Here is a 6,000-nt window from a genome sequence, read left to right on the forward strand (position 1 = left end):
CAAATCATGTGTCTCTCAGGTTTGTTTTTCTTCTGTATTTAGGGCCCATTCACATTGCTCTGTTGAAGTATCATGTGCTAGTATAATGTAGGTTACATGTGCCAATGCACTGTGGTGCAATCTTACACCCAATGTACTAAGAATGAACATGTGTTACAGATCATCGCATCTCACAGTAATGTACTACATTTCATTGGGGTGTGGGGTGTTGCAAAAAACAGCGTATGTCTGCTTTGTAGAAATGTAGTCCATTAGCAGCACACATTTGTGCAGAATCGCACAATTTTGGCCCTATAGGTTTTTGGAAGCGCCTAAAAAATGGGTGGGAAGACTGTGGGACCAACTGCCTGCTTTTACCAACCAACTGGCCACCTGTGTGAATTAGCCCCAAGTTAAAGTAAAACAGCAAAATAAAAAGTATCGGGTCCCCTACCCTGCTAGACAGGACTGTGCTGTGTGTCAGAGCTGTGTAAATGTCAGGGCTGGATGGGCATAAATGCAAATCATTTGGCAGATAAAAAGCGCTTAGGATTGTTTTTTTATATGTGTAATCCAATGCATCCAATGCCCTAAGGGGATGCATGTGTGTCAGCTCATCACAACACACCATAATACACTACTGTTTTACAAACACTTTAGGGGTATAACCTCCGACATGAAATATGAACAAATCATATCCCTCTACAGTGTGTACTTGTCTCAATCCAGAGCACTAAGTGTCATTTCTGTCTGCTGCTTCCTTCCTCTATCTGCTTTAGTCACTTCTGGCAAGGCTTCTGTGACATCAAGAAAAAAAGGTGACAGGGGAGGGAGCTCCAGCACACAGCCTGTGATTGACAGGGTCAGCTACATTCCTATGTGAAACGGGGGGGGGGGGGTTGCTTCCCTCCAATCAGCTCTCAGAGCTCTGCAGAGTGTAACTTCAGCTCTCTGTCCTCTGCTTTCTGAACCCTCAGACAAGCTTTTTAAATTTGGGACATTGAATAGATGTAGTAAAGATAAGACTGACAATAAACAGGTACAACTTACGTAGGAGGATTTGTTTCATCTCTGTATCACCTGAGGCCAGTCACTTCACTAGGTATATGTAAGGCTGTATTCACACCTGAGCGTATTGCTTTCAGGCGTTTTTTGGGTGTTTTTGTAGGCGTTTTTTCAAGCATTTTTTAAAAAAAATGGGTGTGTTAAAAAGGGGTGGAGACCACCTGTGTGTTGGAAAAACGCCCGTGAAACACCGATAACAGGGTTTTAATGCATTCCTATGGGACCAGAACAGCTCTTGATCAGCCCATAAGGCTGCATTCACACCTCCTGAGTGTATAGTCTTCAAGCATTTTTTGGGCGTTTTGTCGAGTGTTTGAGCGTTTTTTGGGGCATTTTTTGCAGGCGTTTTGATTAATGTTAAAAAATGGGTGTGTTAAAGGCGTGGGGACCACCTGTGTGTTTGAAAAACACCCGTGAAACGCCAGTAACTACTTTTTAATGCATTCCTATGGGACCAGAACAGCAATGAATGGGATTTTGATTGTTGGGCGTTTTGGATTTTCACAGATGAGCGTTTTTCAGCCCATAAAACGCTCAGGTGTGAACAGGGCCTTACAACTACTTTACTTGCCGGTTCACACATATGTGATGTCAGACATCACATGTGATTCGCACCGAACTGCTATGCAAATCACATGCGATGTCTGTGCGTTGCATATTCAGCCATACAGATTGCATGGCTGAATTCGCATTGCTTTCGGACCAAAGTCGCACAGGACCCTTTTTTTTGGTCTGCACCAGAATCGGATTGCAAGGGGGGGGTTCACACCAATGCGATCCGATTCATGTCCGAACTGACAGTTCACACTGATATGCAAACTGATCTGGGGGTGTCGTTAACTTTGTATTGAAACCCCCAGCGATTCGCATATGGCAGTGTGAACTGCCTGCGAGTCGAGTGCGATGTGGGAGCCCGCAGTGGATTCGCAAGGTTCCCGTATCACATATATGTGAACCGACAACACACCAGGATGCCTCGTCTATAACTGGTTTGGGAAACATTTCCATTGAGGGTTTTAGTTCCACTTTAAGAGATGGAGAACTGCTCAAACTACAAACTGGTTGCTTCCATCTAAGGCTGGGTTCACATCTATGTGGGTTTTTTTTTTTAGCGCGTTTGTGAAAGCGCAGAAATGCACTACAATCCATTTACCATCATTTCCTATGGGTCCCGTTCACACCCATGCAGTTAACTGCAGTGTGTTTTTTTTTGGAAAGGTGCAGGGACTTTTTCTTGGGTAGGTTTTTGGCTCCCTAGGCATCAATGGCAGTTCATCAAATAGAGATGCAGCCAAATCTCAGCGACCAAAATTGTGTTTTTGCCATTTTCCCAATAGAGAAAAAGGTGCCGATAATGGCCCCGAAAACGCACGAGACTTTGCCACGGTTTTACTGTGCTTATGGTGTGTTTTTCATCGGTCATGCGACTCAAAAACTGCATCAAAATTTTTTTCACTGGTGCGTTTCCAATGCATTTCAAAGAGGAGATGCGTTTTAAGCACAGTTTTTGTTTTTTTTTTTTAAACTGACCAAAAATGCACAAGCAGGATTTTTAACACCACAATGGAAGCCCAACGGACCAGTGTGAAGTCATACATAGAATTTAAAGGGATACATTTTTCCTGAGCTTTTCTTGCGCTAAAGGTGCCAAAAATGGCCGAAAAATTTATATCAATGATATTAATTAAAAAGTCAAATATAATACATCATATGTAAAAAATATATATATTTTTTAAAAACTCATTTTTGGTTTTGGCAGGTGCATCGTGAATTTTCAGTTTGGGTACCGAAATTTCCATTCCGTGCATCTCTAGCATCAAAAAGGCATGGAAATTTGTTTTTTTGGTAGGGTTTTGTGTTTAACAACCAGCCTCTTCCCATGCTTCTGCATTTTTTTGTTTTTGTAGGAGGAGACTCTGTTCCACTGAAGTCTATGCTGCTAAAAAAAACGCACCGTGCTGCGTGTGAAAAAGTCCCGTCACTTTTTCCAAACACACTGCAGGAAACCCCATAGATGTGAATGGGACCCATAGGGAATAATAGTAGATTCGCATAAACGCACCATAATCCATTTACTAACACAATAAAAACACAGAGGTGACCGTAGGCTGAAAACTCAACTAACGCATTAACTGCACACGCTCCGCTATGAGCCAGGCCTTGGGGCGCAAACAGCTGATTAGTCCATGAACCTGCCCCAGAGCAGTGTGGAGGAGCCCCATAGAGGTGGATGTAGACGCAGCAGCTGCATGGACACAATCGCATGCCAAATCTTGACAAGTAGGCAGCAATGGAGGCTCTGTGTGGGGTCCCTGCCCCCGCTCCCACCTACATGTCAAACCTTTTGACATGTGATTGTATCCGTAGCAGCACAGCTTCTACATATACCTCAATTGGGGGGGGGGGGGCGCACATCTGCCTGCAGACCTGTACAGAGAACGGGACTGATCGCTCATCTCAATGAGTCCTAAAGGGACCCAAAGATTTTACCCCCCCAAAAAAAAAAAAAAGTTTGTGCTTTTGCAGGTGGCATGTGACAGGACGCTCAGGTGTGGGCGGGGCCACTGACAATCATCATCAGCTGCTTTGTTGCGATTCAGGAATCATACAACAAACTTCTTAGGTGTGAATTTGGGAGGGGGGGGGGGCAGGTGTACAGAGCGGCGTGTCACTTCATCAGTCCTCCTGATATATGGGGGGGGTTGATATATGGGAAGGTCTGATTTATGGGGGGTATATATTGGAATGTCTGATATATTTGGGGGGGGGGGTCGATATATTGGAGGGAGGTGATATATGGGAAGGGGTGATATATTAGATGGGGGGCGCAATATATTGGAAGGGGTGATATATTGGGGGGCTGGGGGGTCGATATATGGGAAGGGGTGATATATTGGGGGGGGTCAATATATGGGAAAGGGGTGATATATTGGAGGTGGGGTGATACATGGGAAGGGGTGATATATTTGGGGGGGGGGTCAATATATGCGATGGGGTGATCGATATATGGGAAGGGGTGATCTATTAGAGGGGGGGGTCGATACATAGGAAGGGGCAATATATTTGGGGGTCAAAATATGGGCAAGGGTGATATATCTGGGGGGTGGGGTCAATACATTAGAGTGGGCAATATATTTAAGGGGGGGTGCGATATATGGGAAGGGGTGATATATTGGAGGGGGGGTGCGATATATGGGAAAGGGGTGATATATTGGAGGGGGGGTGATACATGGGAAGGGGTGATATATTGGAGGGGGGGTGATACATGGGAAGGGGTGATATATTTGGGGGGCCGATATATGGGAAGGGGTGATATATTGGAGGGGGGGTCGATATATGGGAAAGGGGTGATATATTGGAGGGGGGGTGATACATGGGAAGGGGTGATATATTGGAGGGGGGGTTGATATATGGGAAGGGGTGATATATTGGAGGGGGGGTTGATATATGGGAAAGGGGTGATATATTGGAGGGGGGGTGATACATGGGAAGGGGTGATATATTTGGGGGGCCGATATATGGGAAGGGGTGAAATATCGGAGGGGGGGAGTCAATATATTTAAGGGGGGCCGATATATGGGAAGGGGTGATATATTGGAGGGGGGGGGGAGTCAATATATTTAAGGGGGGGCCGATATATGGGAAGGGGTGATATATTGGAGGGGGGGCGCGATATATGGGAAGGGGTGATATATTTGGGTGATCGATATATATGGGAAGGGGTGATCTATTAGAGGGGGGGGGGGGGTCGATACATAGGAAGGGGCGATATATTTGGGGGTTGATATATGGGAAGGAGTGATATATTTGGGAGGTGGGGTCAATACATTAGAGGGGGGTCAATATATTTAAGGGGGGGTCGATATATGGGAAGGGGTGATAGATGGGGGGGCACGATATATGGGAAGGGGTTATATATTGGAGGGGGGGCGCGATATATGGGAAGGGATGATAGAGGGGGGGTCAATATATTTTGCAGGACCAATATTTATGAAGGTGTGATATAATAGGGGGGGGGGGGTAAAATATTGAAGGGGGGTTCAAAATATGGGAAAGTGTGATATACTAGGGAGAGGGGGCTGGCATATGGGAAAGGGTGATATATTGGAGGGGGGGGGTGATATATTTGGGGGAGGGGTGTCCATATATGGGAAGGGGTGATATATAGGAAGGGGGGGGTGTCATACTCTGAATAGTAGATGTCACTACAGATATCTTGTAGAAGAGAACACTTCTGATCTCCAGGAATCAGCACATCACACATCCCATAATATACACTGAATGGAGTCCCAAAGTTAATGCAATGATCAGGAAAACTTCCTAGAAATCATCCTTTCTATATAGAAGTAATAGGAGAGTGCAGAGAGAAGAACTCCGATCCCCCACCACCATATGTCCGCTCCCCGGGAGGAGATCACACACCGCCCGCTATAGTAATGGTCCCTCCCCGGCAGGTGCAGCGCCCCCTCCCCCTCTCACCTGTACTCCCCGTCCTCATCCCGCTCCCCGCACACACGGATTGCCCTTCTTTGGTTTCTCGTAGAGCGGATTACATAGACATAGAGGAACATCACTTCCCGAGCCGGCGCCAGGACACACCCCCGGGGAGGCGGGGTCCCTGCGGTCTCAGGCCGTATACTGGGAAGCCCCGCCCACCAGGGAGGAGACTCCCCCCACACTGAATGCAGGATCTCTTCTCATATACAGAGTTGTGTTCTATCATATATACTGACTGTCACTGTACTATATACTGTATATATATATTATATCATATATACCGACTGTACTATATACTGTATATATTATATCATATATACCGACCGTACTATATACTGTATATATTATATATATCATATATACCGACTGTACTATATACTCTATATATTATATCATATATACCGACCGTACTATATACTGTATATATTATATCATATATACTCACTGTACTATATACTG

The 6,000-nt window shown here is 45.4% G+C and overlaps 1 protein-coding gene across 2 annotated transcripts in view; it reads right to left on the reverse strand.

The window, feature by feature from the left end:
• The window catches only part of RAB27A (RAB27A, member RAS oncogene family), a 233,549-nt gene extending 227,910 nt beyond the window's left edge, over positions 1-5,639 (reverse strand). For both annotated transcript variants that reach the window (XM_082252830.1, XM_082252828.1), the window contains exon 1: positions 5,524-5,639. The gene's annotated coding sequence lies outside the window, so the exon portion shown is untranslated. The remainder of the gene's footprint in view (positions 1-5,523) is intronic.
• Positions 5,640-6,000: the final 361 nt, after the last annotated feature.

This window comes from Pelophylax lessonae (assembly GCF_965119305.1).
Source record: "Pelophylax lessonae genome assembly, chromosome: 4".
Classification (NCBI taxonomy): Eukaryota; Metazoa; Chordata; class Amphibia; order Anura; family Ranidae; genus Pelophylax; species Pelophylax lessonae.